The sequence below is a fragment of the Pinus tabuliformis genome, chromosome 2_1 (genome assembly GCF_031772625.1).
Source record: "Pinus tabuliformis cultivar Carrire ecotype Pingquan chromosome 2_1, CPIR1, whole genome shotgun sequence".
Lineage (NCBI taxonomy): Eukaryota > Viridiplantae > Streptophyta > Pinopsida > Pinales > Pinaceae > Pinus > Pinus tabuliformis.
In genome coordinates this window covers 4,982,253-5,002,594 of record NC_142299.1, presented here as the reverse complement: position 1 = coordinate 5,002,594, position 20,342 = coordinate 4,982,253, and positions in this window count along the sequence as shown.

Sequence of the window (20,342 nt, the reverse complement as noted above, 5' to 3'; positions counted from 1 at the left end):
ACCGGTTGTGGCTCTGGGATTTCACAATCTGCCAGCATTTCTTCTGCGTCATCTGCTTCATTTCACGCTCCTTTGTCTAATGCCGATGCTACGATTACAGATTTGGTACCCAGGTAACGCGTGTTTTGCATTCTCTTGGGTTTAAATACGATAATACATATTTCAATGTTGTGACATTAAGTGCGCTGAGCCACACAGAGATTGCATAATGTGTAATGATATTAATTACTTTATTTTTTACCAGTTAAACCTGCGTTAATAGCAGAATTCTAAATTTCACAAGAATGCAAACTTGAACTCAATATTCATGGCTTTTGGCACATTCTCCGGCCTAAATTTAGATTTGAATTTAGAATTGGCAGAATACCAATTTGTTCAAGAATAACTTATTGCAATACGCTTTGTCCTATCGTTTGGTATCGTTTTCCTCTCTGGCATTGCGATTTTGAATATTCATTCCTTTCATTCCAAGATGACATTTTGATTTTTTAATTTTAAATCTCTATGAATCAGATAAGCTTGATGGTTAGTGCTATTATGAATATTAAATGTGGTAAGCCTCGTGATTATGTTTATTTTTATTACTAATGTTATTGAAATTTTAAGTAATTATGTCATTATCTTAGAATTGGATTATTATCTTTCTGAATTTGTAATATTACTATATTACTGTAATTTAATGAATTTTCATTTTTCAGAAAGGAAAAGCTATATTGTATTATATTGAGTCTGTATAAACAGTTCCAGAGGGTACATATTATGCAAATAAGACAAGCATACGACAAAAACCAGAGGAGAGTTTCTTCTGAGCAGATTGCCAAAAAATCGAAGATACACAGATGCAAGGACACCCCCAACGCCAACTGGGAAAGAAATCAGTGATAGATGAAGCCATACATATTCCGACAGATACTAGGTAAATCAAAAATAAAAAAGGAGAAACCAGAAACAGATCATAAGGGCAGATAGAAAGAGAGCTAAAAACATGGAATGCAGAAGTCCTGAATGGAAAAAGACTCCTTGCCATCTGAAACCTTCAATGACCATGAACCTGAGCCGAGGTGAAGGCCCTCCTTTGACAAGCAATCCGCTTTCTGGTTCCGGGCTCTGTAGACGTGCTGAATGGAACTCCCTCCCATTTGACCCCAAAAAAACATAATTCTATCTATCCAGCATGCGAGGTGAGGGCACCTGATGAGGCTTTTACCATTGACATGATCGACCATAGATTTTGAGTCCCTGAAGATTGAGATAGAATGGATGTAAAAAAAATACAGAAAGCGAGAAGACCTGCGAGGGCCTTTGCCTCCGACAAGCTGTTTGTACCCTTACCTGCGTTCCAGGACAGGCTGTAATGTAGATTCTCATCCATAATAATGACCACCCCACAGCCGCATGAATTTTGTTGGGCAGCACCAGGGAAAATTTTAAGAACCCACCCCCCCCCCCCCCAAATTTACATGTATAATAAATGGGCGAATCTCCATGGTATATAGGAAAAATGGAAGGCGATTTTATCAATAATATGATATGTATCTATATTTTTTGGCGAATCTCTCACTAGGAATGGCGAATATTTTACTCAATGATAAAATCTTGTGTTTATTGAATACACAAATGAAATCATTGCATTTCTTTAAAATATCTTTTGAAATCAAAATTACCGAAATTACATATCGATAACCTAGTGGGTGTAGGGTAAAATTCACCCATGCCATTCACAAAAAGCATGAGAACAAACCTAATACTATATATAAAACCAAGAAAAATTCAAATTCATCACTTCTAGGGACCTCGTAACCACCTTGCCAATACACAAGTATGTTCCTGTTTGCAATTAGAAAAGTTACTCAAATTACAATCTGTTTACTCCAGCATATGTTGGAAAGTTATAGAAGGATGACTAGTGCAATCCATTCCTTTTAGCCCTGGATTTGTTTCAGTTTAAAACAGAAGTATACAAATATACTTGTCCAATGTCTATGCTTTAACCATTCACCTTAAGATGTTTTTACAATATAATTTCCTAAGTCTATTTAATATCTTCATTATCATAAAAACCAACCTATATCCATCTTAACTCCACATCTACCACTCTTAGGGGGATGAAATCTATTTATCCCTCTAAGCACTTGGTAGACCCAGAATTAAGATCGATCTAAGATGATAGAATTTCCCCTTTAAATATTCTATGCTCACATATTACCATGGGTCAATACCATGGGTTATCATAAACCTAGAGCTTAAAAATTACTATTAGTAATTTATAAAAATTAATAAAATTAATAGTTGATTTTTATTTTATTTTTTATTTTAACCAAGCTAAAATGTTTAACATACATTATCGGATCAAATATCACGATATTTGATACGATATTAAGATGGATCTATCATGGTTTAATTCCCCCATTTAAATAGGCTACATTCCAGGTGAATACCATGGGTCAATACCATGTGCCATTTTGGTGAATACCATGGGTCAATACCATGTGCCATTTTTATTTTTATTAATACTAATATTAGGGTTAATAATGTTTTTTTGCATGGTATTAATAACAATCTAGTCCATGGTATTTGTCCCATAATATTTTACCCATAGGTTTCACCTAAATATAACGCATTTTTTGAGTGTTCGTAAATATAAGGTGACTTATGGAGTAAATATAAAAAAATGTTTTATTTGTTTACGATACCTCTCGTTTATTTATATTTTTATTAATTTACCATACCTCTTTTACAAATATGGTATTTGGCCCATAGGATTCACTTAAATAAAACCTCTTTCTTGAGCCTTCATAAATAGAATGAGGGTTATGGACTAAATATAAAAAGAGGTTTTATTTATTTACCATGCCTCTAGTTCATTTATATTTTTATTTATTTACCATACCTTTTGAGTAAGTATAAAAAGACGTTTTATTTATTTACCATACCTCCACTTTACTTATATTTTTATTTGTTTACACCCTTGCATGTATATAAGGTGACTTATGGAGTAAATATAAAAAATGTTTTATTTATTTACCATACCTCTTTTATAAATATGGTATTTGGGCCTTTGGCCCATAGGATTCACTTAAATAAAACCTATTCTTGAAAATGGGTGAATGGATTCACTTAAATAAAACCTATTCTTGAAAATGGGCGAATGGAAGGTTGTAACTCCTAATTTCAAGGGCCAAATTTACCTTTTTTACCCTCTCCCTTAAAATAAGGTGGGCTATTTGAGGTGATTTGTAAAAATGTACTATGATACAAAATATTCGCCCACTAAAAATTTAAAACCCCTTAATTTCGCCAAAGGGCGAACATTCACCCCTAAAATTTTCTATGGGCAGCACTGTAAAAAAAGGCCCTCGGGGTCTTGAGGAAAGAATCTGCCAGCCCACTTCTGTTGACATTTTTCAATTTTGGAAGATTATTGGGGACAGAGTCATATATGAGAATTATGTGATGTAATATATCGATGAGGGGCTCCTTTGCTTCATTGAAGATTTTATTATTCCTCCACCTCCAGGCACACCATAATGTAGGAATTTACAGGGTAATTTCCTCAGACAGAACACCAAAGGACACCGCTCACAAACAGATCACAAATCAATACACCAGTACTTTTGACGTGGTTAAAACCCTCAAAGAGGGAAACAGTCCACGGCCTGAGCCAACGCGGCCACTTCAGGCAATTTATTAATAAAAGAATGAAAATTTACATAAGCTTCTCTCATGGACGGTTAACCTACAAATGACCCTCCATGCTCTTTAAATAGAGATCATGGACCAATCGGGTGTTAAGCCACGGATCAAGTGTCGGTAATACTGAGGATAAAATGAACCGTCGGATCACTACATATCGTGACCGTCGGATTGTAAGTTACAAAATGTACATAGTAAAGAAACACACTTTACCTAACTCTATACTAGACCAAGTTATACTTAACTATTTCCTATGTGTCGGAATATCCTAACATCCCCCCTTAAGAACAACTTGGGATAGGATTGAAGGATTTACAAATATGACACAAATAGGAGAAGGAAGGAGGCACTAGAGCCTATCCCCCCTTAGTGACAACTTCCTAAACTCCAACCATAAATTGAAGTTTAGTGAACTTCGCCTCTGTGAGAGCCTTTGTAAAGATGTCTGCAACTTGATCATATGTTGAACAATATTGCACTTCAAGAACATAGTCGTGGATGAGCTTTCTGATGAAGTGCATGTGCAGTTCAATGTGTTTGTTGCGCTGATGTTGGACTGGATATTTGCATAGTTGAATGGCACTTTGATTATCACACCAAAGTGTAGTCGGATGCTGCTACTGAAAGCCAAACTCTGACAGGATCTGACGAAGCCACAAGGCTTCCTTACTAGCTTCTACGGCACCACGATACTCTGCTTCTGCTGAAGAAAGAGAAATGGCACCTTGTTTCTTGCAAGCCCATGTAATAGGTCCTGAACCAAGAGTGAACACATAACCTGCAGTAGACTTCCGATCATTAGGGTCACTAGCCCAATCGGAATCAGTGAAACCAACCAATAGAGGAGATGCTTCGGCACTGTAATGAATCCCAAACTGAACTATACCTCGAACATAACGAACTATTCTTTTAGCTACTTTCCAATGAATTTCACGTGGGTTTTGCATAAACCGAGCAACAAGGCCAACAACAAAGGAAAGGTCAGGATGAGTAAGGGTTAGATACAAAAGTTTTCCTACAAGTTGACGGTATAAGGTAGCATCAACTTCAGGAGAAGTAAAAGTGACTGAAAGTTTGAATCCAGACTAAAAGGGAGAAGGGGCTGGCTTACAGTCTTCCATGTGAAAATGGCGTAGAATATCACATGCATACTTGGACTGGGAAAGGGAAATACCTTCCTTGGATTGCAAGACTTGAAGACCAAGAAAATAATGTAAGTGTCCTAAGTCTATCATTTCAAACTTCCTTTTAAGGCTAGACTTCATATGGTTTATAAGGTTGGGATCACTACCCGTCATGATAAGATCATCAACATAAAGAACAAGAATGATAAGAGACTTGCCCACTTTCTTGGTGTAGACAATATTGTCAGAATGACACCTAAAAAATCCATTTTCTAAAAGAAAGTTATCCATTTTGGCATACCAAGCTCGAGGAGATTGCTTGAGTCCATAAAGGGATTTCTTAAGCCGACATACAAGGCTGGAGTCTATTTCTATAAAGCCAATAGGTTGTTCCATATAGATTTCTTCATGCAAGTCCCCATGCAAGAAGGCAGATTTAACATCCATCTGATGGACTTCCCATTTGAAAGAGGCAGCAAGGGAAAGAACAAGGCAGATAGAGTTCATTTTGGCAACAGGGGAGAAGGTTTCAGTGTAGTCAATGCCTTCAACTTGTGAAAAACCCTTAGCAACAAGACGAGCTTTATGTTTATCAACTTTCCCATCTAGTCCATACTTGGTTCTGTAAACCCATTTGCATCTAACAAGTTTCCGTCCCTTTGGTAGAGGAACAATATCCCATGTATCATTTGCCAATAATGAATGATATTCTTCATTCATAGCTGCTTCCCAATCTGGATGGCCTGAAGCTTCTGCAAAGGTGTCAGGATCATAATTCACTGAAGCTTGAGCCAGTAAAGAAGAGGCTCTATCAAACTGAGAACGTGTACGTCGCTGATCTGTAGGATCACCGGCAAGATCACCTGCTGCATCCTGAGTAGCACAGACCCATTTTGGAAGCTGAGGAGCTGAAGGAGGATCCTGAGAAGGTGGGGTAGGATTGTCATCCTCGCTTTCATCATCTGAAGAAGAAATATTTTCAAAAGTAGAAGAGATAGGAAGAGGTGGCACATCCGCCGAACTAGGCTCGTAGGCCGATATATTTTCAGCAAACTTTACATCTCTTCTAATGATAACATTCTTGGACTTAAGTGGAATAAGTCTATATCCTTTGACATCTTCAGAATATCCAACAAAAATACATTTTTCACTCTTAGGTTCTAAAGCTTTATGTTTCTCATCTGGAAGATGGGCCCATGCTTCACTTCCAAAAACACGAAAGTGACTTACATCTAGTTTAATTGAGCTCCATGCTTCTTCTGGAGTGATATTCTTTAAAACCTTAGTAGGAGTGCGATTTATTATGTAATTTGCACAGTTAATTGCTTCTGCCCAATAATTAAGACTAAGTCCTTTAGATTGAAGCATACAATTAGCCATTTCCTTTAAGGTGCGATTCTTCCTTTCAGCTACACCATTTTGTTGTGGAGTATATGGAACAGTATGTTGCATTTGAATTCCATTCTCAGTGCAAAAGTTGATGAATTTGTTGTTAAAATATTCTCCGCCATTATCAGATCTTAGCTTAAGAATTTGATGTCCAGATTGTTTTTCAACAAAGGCCTTAAAGGCCAAGAACATGTTAAATACTTCACTCTTGAGTTTTAAGAAGTATACCCAAGTGCGTCTGGAGAAATCATCAATGAAAGTTAAGAAATACTTGTAGCCAGAGAATGAAACAACTGGAAGTGGACCACATAAATCACTATGCACGAGCTGTAAAGGGGTTGAGGCATGCCAAGAGGCACGTTTTTCAAAACTGTCATGATGATGTTTTCTGAGTACACATCCGGAACAAACACCATCTCTGCAAGATACCATTGGAAGACATGTCACCATATTTTCTTTACATAGATTCTGAAGGGAGTGATAGTTTAAGTGACGAAATCGCTCATGCCAAAGTTTGCTCACTTCATCATTATGAGCAACAAATACCGAGGGAAGATTTGATGACCCAAAGTTGTGAAACTTATACAACCTTGTAGAATCATCAGCAATGTCAGAAGCTAAAATCTGTCTAGGCTCTCTTAGGTCCTTAATTACAACATCGTGAGGTGAAAATTCAACGATTTTACCTTCACCTGAATGAGTTATCTGATATACAGATATTGCAGGATAAGGTTGGAACACATAATACATCATTAAATTGACCATTGTCTATATGAACAGTTCTAGTCCCTACAACACTAAGAGATCTATCATCACCAACATATATATTTTTGGTGTTACAATCATTTAAAGAAGAAAACATGGCTTTGTTTTTTGCCATGTGATAAGAAGCTCCAGAATCAATGAGCCACTCATGAGAATGAGAAGAAGAAGATACATTTAGTGCATAGCCAGACCGAGATGCTTGACAACCACATGCAGAAAGTGCCATTCCTGAAGATGAAGTTGAAGTTGAAGAGTGCTCCAAATGGATGTTATGCTTCTTCATTGCTGCTTCCATTGCGTCCATCTTCTTAAAGCATTTGGATTCTAGATAGCCATCTCGATTACAAAAGTTGCAATGTCTATCAGTCTTCTTCCCTTTGTTTTTATTTGTCTTATCATTTTGAGGCTAAAATTGTTTAGGACCCTTGTTTGGTTTAGGACCATTCCTTTTAGGATACAACTTCTTAGGATTTTTTGGATTTGGTTGCTGCTGGGCGGCTAACTCTTTCTTAGAAGAGTTTCCAAGATTAAGAAGACCAAGGTGTAAGAGTTTTTATTGTTCTCTTATTAAAGAATCACAAAAAGAATCAAAGGAAGGGGACTTGTAGTCTTGTCCTTGAGAAATGAAGGATTCTCTTGTAGAATGGAAGGTGGAAACAAACACAGAGTAGGTTGGTCCCAACTTAGTAAGAATGGAATAGATAAGGTTACTATCTTCTTTTTTAACCTTAACACCTTCCAAGAGAATTCTAAGGGTCTTGAACTTGGACAAAAAATATTCAATGCAAGAAAAATTATTGGAGTCCAATGTAAGCAACTCATTTTCAAGTTCATTTTTTATTCCAAAAACTTTAGTAATCTATTTCAATGCTTCATCAGGAGTATCAAGTTCTGCAATATGGAATCTAAGATCTGGAGAAATAGACATCCCTATCAACCCACGTGCTTGATCTTGCCTATTTTCCCATTTAGCTACCTTATCTTCATCTTTCGGTTTGGTTTCTTGGCCTGAGGCTATTCTATAGAGACCTTTACTTCTAAGTAAATCCACAATGTAGGACCACCATTGGAAGTAGTTGGTGCTGTCAAGAATAACTTGCCATGGACTTTCCATTTTAACAGAAACTGAAGCTATATATGTTGAAACTAAGTGTTCCAATGGAAAGATCTCGAAAAATTAGGTTGTTTCAAAAAAAATGGTTCTGAAAACGGCTTCCGGATGAAGAAGTTATGGCTTTTTGAAGAAAATTTGATGAAGATGCCGACGAAGTGTGGGAATGTGCAGAAATGAAAAATCTGCCCCCACAAAAAGGAGACTTGAACTCAATACCTCTACTCTCATAAATTAGCTTTGGACCAAGTGAGCTATACAAAAAGTTAGAGAGAGAGAGAGGGGGGGGGGGGGGGGGGGGGGGGTTGAAGCTTTGGGTTGCGAGCTTGCTTTGAGAAAGCTATTTTTCCCTACAAAACAAAAAACACAAAACCCAACACGGACATACAAAAAAAATGAACCTTGCGGCTCAAAGTTAGCTTTAGCCGGAAACTAAATATTTTCCTCAATGTTTCTGATTTTCCGAGATCACACTAAGGCGCAACGGAAAAGAGCATACGCATGAGAAAAATCTTTCCTTTATGTTTCTGATTTGCGCAGATCGCACAGAGTCGCGGGGCAAAGAGAATATGCAAAAATGAAAGGTATAGATCCAGTAATAAAAAAATGCTAAATAAACCGAAACCGAAATAAACAGAGAGAAAATAACTGTAAACTGCAAATAAACACTGTATACCTCCAGATCTTAAAAATGACGTAGCTAGGGCTACCAGAAACCTTTTCGCATGAAACGAAAGGGGTTCCTCACTGGAACAGATGCTCCCAACACAATAGAGTAGTCCTCTCAGCCTAAAAGTAGTCATAAATAGTAGATCTAGGAAACGACAGTCGGATGTAGTTCTACCAGCTTCAGATTTGGATCACCAACGAACGCGGCCCTCAAATAGCTTTGATACCATGTAGGAATTTACAGGGTAAGTTCCTCAGACAGAACACCAAAGGACACCGCTCACAAATAGATCACAGATCAATACACCAGTACTTTTGATGTGGTTAAAACCCTCAAAGAGGGAAACAGTCCACGGCCTGAGCCAACGCGGCCACTTCAGGCAATTTATTAATAAAAGAATGAAAATTTACATAAGCTTCTCTCGTGGACGATTAACCTACAAATGACCCTCCATGCTCTTTAAATAGAGATCATGGACCAATCGGGTGTTAAGCCACGGATCAAGTGTCGGTAATACCGAGGAGAGAATGAACCGTCGGATCACTACATATCGTGATTGTCGGATTGTAAGTTACAAAATGTACATAGTAAAGAAACACACTTTACCTAAGTCTATTCTAGACCAAGTTATACTTAACTATTTCCTATGTGTCGGAATATCCTAACACATAAACCAATTATAATGATCGATCTCCATGATTCTCTTTGCCTACTCCACCAATCAAATGTAGCAAGAGTAGAAGCATGAGATAGAAGAGGGAAACCATATAGAAATGCCAGATCCCACCATATTTCTTGAATATAGTTGCATTGGAAGAACATGTGAAGATTGGATTCCTCTTCTAATTCACACATCTGGCACCTACTCGGCCCATGCCACTTTCTTTTCCTAAAATTCTCTCAGGACAAATTTTTATTGTAAAACACCAGCCATGAGAAGTATATGAATTTGGATGCGCAACCTGATTTCCAAAACGCTGATGGGAAAGTGGGATAAGAGAGCATAGACTTTGAACCAATCATATCAGCATAAATATCCTTTACGCATACCTGAAAATTTTCATTAGACAGATTCCAGACCAAAAAGTCCTGTGGCATGAACGTGAGAAACCCGTAGCTTCTCAGAACGTTCCTGACTGAGTCCCATTGGCTCAACAACGACTCCGGCAAACCAAGATCAACAACTGATTTCCATATAGGGAGGGGGCCTTGCCAACCTGAAATCAACTTATCCCACGTGAAGAAGCCTTTGCCATGGAGGAAAAATAGAATCCTATCGGGAATTGATATGATCTCACGCCCGCTCATGATGGGATCAATTCCGATGAGGATTCTATTACCAGAATGAAAGCACCATTTCAGGTTCCTTAAAAAATACTTCTTTATTTTGCAGAAACTGAGCCAGATGGCAGAGCCGCACTTAGCCCCAATCCTTCCTAAACGAAACTAGTATTCGATTCCTTTTCCTCTCATGTATTTCATCTTAATGGTATAGCTCCAAGGTCCTTCCCCGTAGATCCCCCTCCACAAGGATTTGCACAGGAGTGCCTTCCCGAAGGTCCTCAAATCCAATAAGCCCCAACCACCAGAAGACTTTGGTTTGGAAATCTTCTCCAAAGAGGCGAGATGATATTTTCCTTGAGCTGAATTGCCGCCCCATATAAAATTTGCAGTGATCTTGTTCATTTTCTGAATGATGCTTGCCAGGAGGAAGAAAATGTGAGCCCAATATACAGCAAGTTGCAAAAGTACTGCTCGAGTTAGGACGATTCTTCCAGCCAGAGATAGACATTTATATTCCCAGGCGGATATCTTTTTATAATATCTATCAATGAGCCATTTCCAGTCATCTTTAGAATAACCCTTTGCCTTTAGGTGGAAACCCAAATATTTTACTCCATCCCTAATAGACCTTATACCGACTCCAAACAACTCAGAAATCCATTCCACCAATTCCATATTGGCGTCGTTGTGGTATAGAATGGATTTGGACTTGTTTATTTGTAAACCAGTGGCCCTTTGAAACCTGTATAGAATGTCGTTTAGACATCTCCACGTAATCCTGCACAGCATTGCAAAAATAAGCACATCATCAACAAATAAATTGTGTGAAACGAAATTGTTCCGGCATATCTTCACGGGCCTGCATGTGTTCTCTGTAACAACCTTTTTGATATGAAGGCTCAAAGAGTTCATTGCTAGGATGAACAACAGTGGCGATAAAGGGCATCCTTGCTGCCCCTTTTCTGCTGAGAAAAAAGGGGAAGGGATCCTGTTAATAATGACTGCATAATTCACGTTCTCAATGCATGCCATAATCCAATTAATGACATTTGATTTCAGACCAATTTTTGCTAATAAACACCTCATAAAACCCCAATCTAAACAGTCAAAGGCTCTTTTCAAATCTATTTTCAAAATGGCCGCTTCATATCGATTAGAGAGCATGGAGAATAGGCTTTCCTCAGTGATGGCAACTGCATCCAATATATTCCTACCCTTCAAAAAAGCATGTTGGTCCCTTGTTAATGAACCGGCCAATGTCGCTTTGATCCTCTCTGCTATAATTTTTGTGATAATTTTGAAAGTAATGTTGCACAAGGAGATCGGCCTGAAGTCTTTAAAGGTGTCCACTTCCAATTTCTTTGGGATGAGGGCTATCTGCGTGGATGAAGTAATGTGATGGATGCTGCCAGAGATTCTTGCTGCCTCAACCATCCTCAAGAGATCTAGTTTGATGATGTCAAAAAAGTGGATGAAAAATTCTATTGTCCAGCCATCCGGACCAGGGCATTTATCCTTCTTAAAAGCCTTCATAACTCCTAAAAGTTCCTCCTCTGTTATGGCCGGAACAGCTCTTCATTTTTTTCATCATCAAACATTTGGGGGACCAGATCAATACCCCATAGAATATCCTGAAAGCTGCAATTCTCTCTTCTTTTGTATTGATCTTTAAAATGTCTCACTGCCTCCTTTGAAATTTCTTGGTGAGAGAAGAGAAAACCTCCCTGTCCATCACTAATTTTCCATATAGTGTTTCTCTCCTGCCTAGCATTTGCATACCTGTGAAAAAATTTGGTGTTCCTATCACCTTCTTTGAGCCATATCGCCCTACTCTTTAGCCTCCATAAGGCTTCCTCCTCCTTTAGAATATTCTGTTTTTTCCTTTCAAGCTCATTTATTCGGCATTTCAAACTGAAGGGGAGAGAGTTGGCTTTCAATAACTTGGAGATATCGTCCAACTCCTTTTGTATTTCTTGAAGAGCCAATCTGTCCGATTGTCTTTTTTTGTGTTGCCATGCCTTTACCACTTTTCTCAATGAGGACATCTTATCTCTAAAGGTCAGAAAAGGAGGAGCCAAGCAGTTAGCGGATAATTCCTTCCAGACTTTTGATATTTCTAACTCGAACGCAGGGTCCTCTAGGCAAGATCTGTTAAACTTAAAGGGGTACCCACTCCTGAATCCCTTTTCCTTCCAACAGAGAGATATTGGCCTATGGTTGGAGATGAATGCATTTTCAATGGTCGAGAAAGGCATTCCCATTTTATCAATGATGCTGACATGGACAATAAACCGGTCTATCCTTTTTGCAATATAGGCTTCTTCTATTCTTCCATTATTCCACGTAGGCATCATTTTGGTTGGAACAACATCTACAAGATTCCTGTGAAGAAATTCATACTTGATTCTATCAGAGAGCGGTTCTCTCTTTCTGCACTTGCCCCATCGTTCTTCCGGACTTAAAGTAATATTAAGATCACCTGCAATCATTAATGAATCAATGTCAAATATTTCTGAATCAAAAAACTTTTCCCAGAAGTGAGACCTGTTTTTATAAGGGGCATAGATATTCAGGATATTGATGGGATTGGAATATCCTCTAATAACTGCTGAGATGAGAATTCCTGCAAAGCATTTATAGGCTTTAGCATTGATCCAAGAAGGGTCCCACATAACCGCTAGACCCCCCGAAAGACCATTGGCTTCCGAGGCTGCTATGTGCCACAAAGGAAACATTTTCCTGAAATAGGAGATGGCCGCTTGTTTGCTGTGCATGGTTTCTTGTATAAGAATGATTTTTGGCATGGCAGAGAAGAAAAGGTCTTTAAGCGCCAAAAATTTGAGATCTGCTCCCAGACCTCGTATGTTCATTGAAATGATGAAAGTCATTGTTGGGGGGGGGGCAGCCGCGCTTGCTCTAAGAGGCTGTTTCTCAGACATGTCAAAAATGGGAACATCCACAAGTGACAGGTTCCTTATACCACTATCCGCATCTTTAGTCCTCCCCCGATAATGTCTGCTTCCACCATTGTTCTTCTTCCTTACAGTTATATTTTTTGCAGAGTTAGGGCTAATGAGCGGGGGCGAAGGAAGCCGAGGCTTATGTATGGTTAAGGGCTCCAACTCGAGAGATTTCTTGCTCAAAAGGAAATCCAAGTCACTGTCATATAAATTTGGTGGGGATGATGACGGGGAGTTTAAAGGGGTGGCAGATACCATCGGTTCTTTACCTTTAATGGAGGGATGTTGGGTTTTATCGGGAGTAGGCGAAGATGATGAAATAAGGATGGTTTGAGATCCCACTTTAAAGTTCTTTGGTTTGGGGATCGGAGGGGGAGAAGGAATTGGATTTCCCTCTATAGGTTCCGGGGTATGATGACAATAATGGAATTGAAACTCTTTTTCGACGCTAAAATCAGATATAGGCAATGAATCCGGCTTGGAGGATCCCGGCTTGGATCCAAGGCATAGAGAGCGGTCTTGAGAGAAATACTGGGGAGATAGATTGGTTCCATTTTCTAGATTCTTGAAAACCTGTGCATCCTCCAGGTCTGTCTGAGTCCAGCTGACTGTGGGAGATTGCTTCTCTTTTTCAGAGGACAGAGGGGAGGCCACCCGGAATTTATCATGAAACATCCTTCTTTTTATAATCGGGCGTTGTGGACAATTTTTTATTAGATGTCCCGTCTTGTGACAGGTGGAACACCTAAAAGGAATACCCCAGAAGTCGAGCCTTTGATTTATTTTTAAGTCCCTCCAGGCAATCTCTATATGATCTGGAAAACCTCCCTTGTAAGCCTTTTCGATGAGAATCCATGCAATGCACTTGTCTTTCTACCCCAAACACCATGGGTCAACGTAGACAAATCTTCCAATTGGATTACCTATCTCGGTTAAAGTCTCCCTAGACCAGAACTCCAGAGGAAGATTTAGGAGCTTTACCCAGATCAAATTATTTGAGGGAGTGTTTTTAAATGGGTTGTAACTGATATACCATCTATGGAGAACAAGGAAGCTTTTTCCATATACCCAAGGGACATTCTGGATGGCTTCTACATCACTAGCTTTTAAACAATGAAAACAATACCATTCTTTCATGAGCTTTGATACTATTGGGAAGTATCCAATCAGCAGCTTCCACTGGGATGCAAGCCATTTTCTCATTGTGGCATCATCCATTTCTGAGAAATGCCATCTACCCACCAAGGCAAGGTTTTGGAGGCTTTCTATGCGCTCAGACAGGTGGATATTGTCCATTTTTAGAGCAGCAGGCGGAGGAGTGGTTCTTACAGGGGTCTGAGCTTTGTTATATCATTTTGCCTCATCATACGAGACTTTTTGTGACCGGACTCTCTCTTTGTCAGCAACTTGCATTGTTGATTGAATTACCACGTCATCCAAAGTAGCTTGCCAGTCACCCACTTTCGTGGCACCACTCCAGTCCTTCTCAGCTTGTATGGTAGCACGTATCATGGCCTCCGTGGCCGATACATCAGACCCACCCTCCATGCACCACTAGCTCGATCTCCAAGCTATGACAAAGGGATATTTTCCTAAAAAGATTTTCAAATCAAGATTTTTACCCAGAATTTAAAGAGCATCAGTTCGACCTCTAAACGAAAGGCCCAGGAGAGATATTGTCACCTGAAGGGGAAAAGACTCTTATGACAAACAACCTGGCAATTTGGAGTCTCGGAGGGGAATGTTAAAGGGCTCAGATATAGAAAATCCTCTTTTCCAAGGATAACCACGAGGATGATGGATTGCCAAATCGGGATATAGTACCAGCAGTAAATGAGGACCTGGCTAGTTCCTGTACATATGACCTGGATAGAATATAGCTAGAGATATGATAAAGACTCTTCTGTCAGAGGACTCGTTGATCAAGGGAGGCGTGGGAATAGAAAAGGACAGTTGTCCAAAGAGCATTTACTAAGAATTACTGCACTTAATTAGGCAAAGAGAGATGGGGGCGATCTCAGAACCGAAAATTGGGGTTAAACAAAACCGGATCCCAAGAACCGAACATCGGGAAGTGGTTTTCCGGTCCTGTGCAGGGGAGGAGGAGGAAGATCCGATTCTTGCTCAAGAACTATGGCAACAGACAATTCCTAACCAGCTTTCAAACAAAGCATCCAATGGAGTCATCTGAACCTATGAGAGTTAACTAGATGAGGCATCATGGCAGTCAATGCAACAACAATATATTTGAAAAATACACCACCAGGCTCCAATCTTTATCCTAAAATTTGAACAGGGTTTATAGATAACTACAGATTGCTTCAGTTTGTGGAAAAACCAAAACATGCTGTAAAACCAGACTTTGGGCAAGGAGTGCTCGAAATTTAAACTCTCACGCTTTTCCCAAAACATATATCTTTGCCAGCATGCAAACTAAGGTGAAAAACACAGACTATAATTCGCTTACTGAGACTAAAAAGCACTTAATATTTCCAGAAATATATGGCTGCCTTTTAGTAAGATTAAAATTAAACTGTGAAAATATTTAAAAGACGTGATAAGGGACTGGACTAACTGACCTCTTACAGAGCATATGCCGAGAGTAGAGCAGCAGTAAACCTCCAGCGAGACCCAGACTAGAACCACGATGCCGGAGATGAGAGAGAAAAGGAATGATGAGAAAGCGAGCAGAAGGGACGTCCCTGCACCAGAGCGCGCAGGGGAAGAGGAAAGCTTGCCAAACTTTCACACTACTTGCAGAGATGAAACTTATAGCTGCTGCTAGGGAACGAGGCTTGATAGTGGAAGAGTGAACGTGTCATTCTATCGGATGGCATGGAGGAGGAGAGTCATATACTGGCAGGTGGCGAGCACAAAGAGCTCGAGACGTGCATGAGCTATCAACGGAGTTCCGGAGTAAAAAAACGTGTAGGTTGAGATCGTGAGCTATCCATGCATTGGCTCCCTGCGTTCCCCCTTTGCACTGATTGGAGACGAGTGTATGAAAGCCATGGCGAAAGTAGTTTGGTTGGTTGCTTTCAGCTTGCCGCTCCACCTCCCCACTGGTATGTTCAATGAATTTTCATGTTACATGTTAAATTTTTAATTTTTTAAATTACATCTTTTTCTTTCTTTCTTTATTAGTATATTATTTTGTTAGCTTATATTAATTTGTAAAATTGATATAATTAATTTAATAAATGCAATTAATATAAATATAGATATTTTTAACAATATATTATTTGATAATATTTAATAATAATTTCATAATTGTAATAAGTAAAATGTATAGTAGTAAAATTAATATATAAAATTCTATCATATATATATATTTCAAAATGTTTTTTTCCAAATTACAAAATATTATTTATAATAAATTTTATTTTTTCCTTATTAAGATTTTAGAAGAGAAACAATAGTATTTAGAAAATTGGAAACTCCCCATATAAAACCATAGACCATGTGATTGCTAACCTGGGATAAAACATTTACCTTGGCAAGATAATAATCATTAAGAAAACCATTTTTAACAACAATTTTTAGCAAAATAGTGAACTTAAGTGATTTAAAATGAATATAAATAAATTCAGCCCCTCAAAATAAAATACGGAAAACACCCTAACTTATGGCTCCAAAAGTTTCATACTAATATTTAATTAAAATTAATTAAGAAACAAAACTACGTAGAAAAGATCAATAAGCTGAGTTGTTTTTAAGAACGAAGCTTCGGCATATGTGTGTAGCTGCCTATCGGATTGCCTTACTCTCTCCGCCTGTAGTTACCTTAATTTGAGATTTGGGTCATCCGAAGGTTAATTGAGCGCTCTAAAAGGTTAATTGTTGACTTTCTGGACCCTGTAGTTATACTTGATTTGTGTGAATTAAATATTTCTGAAATTTGAAAGTGACGTTAGATGGTTGATTTAATTTTTTTTGTTTTTTTTCAAAATAAATAGCTTAAAATGCGTTATAAAAATAAAAATTTTGTATGGACACTTACACTAATTTTATGTATGACAATAATAACTTGGAGAAAGTGTATTCTTACAAGTACCTAGGAATTGATATTCATCACAAGCTCAACTGGAACCATAGCATTGAGAAAAAGATTAATGGGGGGTGGAAAGCTTACTATGGTCTTGAAAATAATTGTAAAATTGCAAACCTTGTAATGTGGGATAAAAAGAAGTTCCTCTTTGAAACTTTAGTCACTCCTGTTATCTTATATGGCTGTGAGGTTTGGGGTTGCAGCATCTCCAGAGAATCATGGAGAAAGATTGAGCAAATCCAGAAGCGTTTTATAACTTATAACCTGAAAATTAAAAGTAATACACCCTATCCTATTCTCCTTATAGAAGCAGGTCTTTCCCCTATTGAGAGCCTAGCTATGCTTAGGTTTCTGTTGTACAAGCACAAAATCAGTAACATAAACGATCATAGACTTCCTAAGCTAGCTTTAAATTCTAGCCAAAACCACCTAAGGCTCAATCGAGGGTGGCATAAAGACACAAGGGCCTAGTTAAACTATTGGGAGATCAACGAAAATGATGCATTGCAAAACATAAATAACATTAAAGATATTGTTACTTCTAAGTTCAAAGAAAAAATGTGGTGTGAAAAAGACTTAGCGGCTAAAAGAAAATTAAGTTATTATAAGAAGGTCATCAACCCCACCCTAGAAGATCAAAAGTATCTCTCTATTTTAACTAGCTCAAAGAAGAAAATTAATATAGCAAAGATTAGAACGAATTCTCATGAGCTCCATAGTGAAACAGGTCGTTGGGCAGTTCCTAAAACGCCATGGACGGAAAGGATCTGCCATATATGTAAGAATAGGAACATCGAGGATGAAAACCACTTCCTCTTAGAGTGCCCCGCGTATAACCACATTAGATCTCAGTTTCACAATCTTTGTTACAATACTGACCTTCCTAGCCTTTTACAATGTCAAAATTATAGTGAGCTCGGGAGGCTTCTCTCCAAGCTTTTTGAGCATAGGAATAAAATCTTAAATCAAAATAGATAATTTGTTTCTTTAGGTCCGATAGACCATTATTTGGTCAGCGGACGTTAACCATCATCATCATCATCATCATCAATTAAAATAAAATAAAATCTAAATAAAAAATGTGTAATTAAAATAAAATCTAATGGATTGAAAAAAATCAACCATTGACTTTCTTTATCTTTCAACTACCCAAATTTACTATTTAATAATCAAATAAGATAGGGATATGATGAGGTCTTACCTGCCAACAACTTCTCTAATCTCATATGCGCACACCAATTCAGGTCCATGATTAAAATTTTCTTTCTCTTTTCAAAATTTTTGAAATTTTATAATAAAAATAGGAATAATTTTATAATTAAATTTAAATTAGCTAAATAAAACAATTCAACCATTTTTCAATTATTTAATAACACAACTTTATAATATTTTTTTTATAACCCACATTTACAAGTAGAAGAATATAATTCATTCGAAAATTTGGTCTTATCCACCTAACATCGTGCCTATTCCAATTCATGGCCATGGCCATGGAAAAGGGGCCTTCGTTATTTTTTCATTCACTTCGTAGTCAGATTTGAGCATTGAAGGAGCCCAAAAGAGAGTAACAAAAGATTACTTGTGGATTAGGTAGGGCCTTTTCTGTTTAGCAAACAATCCGGGTTAAAATAAAGAGGGATCACCTTGTCTTCATATATGGAAAAGTGGAAATTAATATAAAAGTATACAAATTTAATCATATTTAGATTTATCTTTAATTATATATGGAAATTAATATAACAAGTATATATAAATTAAATATATTTTATATTAGTTTAGATTTAGCTTAACTCTGGATTTACCCAGTGTTCAAAGCGATCAAATTTCTTTTTACTCTAAAAGAGGTTTGCATCTCAAGGGATTTGATCCTTCTAGGCGAGCCTCTGAAGATGGGTGAAGTATTCACCTGAAACGTCGGGCTCTACAAATATAATACACAGGATTCCAGAAGTTCTAGAGTTATGATCTTTGGGTATGTGGTATTGATATGTTGTGATATTGGCTCTTGGTATTGTTAGAAAACTTATTTAGAAATTAATGGTATCCATGGTAAAATGGTGGTAAATATTTATGGTTTGCATGATCCGAACTTAAACCAAAACACAACAAATTATAGATATAAACATAAATACAGAGATGCAGCAGAAATAACACTTCATTTCATTAATAGAAAAATATTGAACTATGCTTACAAACATAATGGGAATAAACTAGCTCGGGCGATGGTAGCTTATCTCTGAGAAGAGATGTGGCATCTACATGCCTCTGAATTGTGTTACAATGAGGCTCAAAGGCCTAATATTTATTATTGAATAACAAGAGAAAACCCTAAACAACCAAAACCTTAACCCGAGAAGATGTAACGCCAAGAGTTTATGGGCCACATTGGGGTTAGATGGGCAACCAACTTCTTGAGGTCGTAACTTGGTCATATTATCTTCGTTTGGCGCATACGATACCTTGTTGGCAAGGCCTCTCTGAGTAGTACAAGATTTTTCGTAGGCCTTGCCTATGGCAATGGACATATAGAGAAAAGAACATCATTTAGTGGGTCAAAACTACATTGGAAGTTCAAGACCCAAAAAACTACTAAAAATAGTAATTGCTGAAATAAATAAGGAAACAGATGAAACCGATTGGAGGTCTAGGTGGAATAGGCGGGTTGCTACCAATATCCAATTGGATCACTCCTCCCCCCTTGGGAAGCAATGGTCCCCATTAGGTGCAGAGCCTCCATGAGGTGAGGAAATGTCTATTGAACCTGGTCCCTGGTGAACCACTTGCCATGGTGAAGGAGGTGGACTGCTTTGACAACTCAATATAGCTAGATCCTCTGTTGGGAGTGTTCTTGACCTGCATGTCCATGCGCTGATCAGTTGTGTCCTGTTCCATGTAGTCTGGGTTGACCTCTGTTGGTGTGATTTGTTATGCAATATCAGATGTCTCCAACAACAGTGGAAAGTATGGCTGAAGGTGGTCTACATTAAACACTAGGTACGGATCAAGGAATGAGGGGATGCTGACCTCGAAGGCATTGTCACCGACAACCTTGGTGATGGTGTATGCCCCTGATCAGAATCTAGATTTGGGGCAAAAATTAGCTCAAAAATCAAAGTGCTTGAAATTGCTTTAAACCAGAACAGTCGCGTCCCTCTCGGAAAAACGATCCCAACGCAACTTGTTTCGTTCAAAACAAAGTTTGTATGAAGAAGATAGAGCCTGCTGACTGCTTTGCCAAACAGAAGAAATTTTTGAAAAAAAATGCACAGTCACTGCACAGTCAACAATCCGTACTACT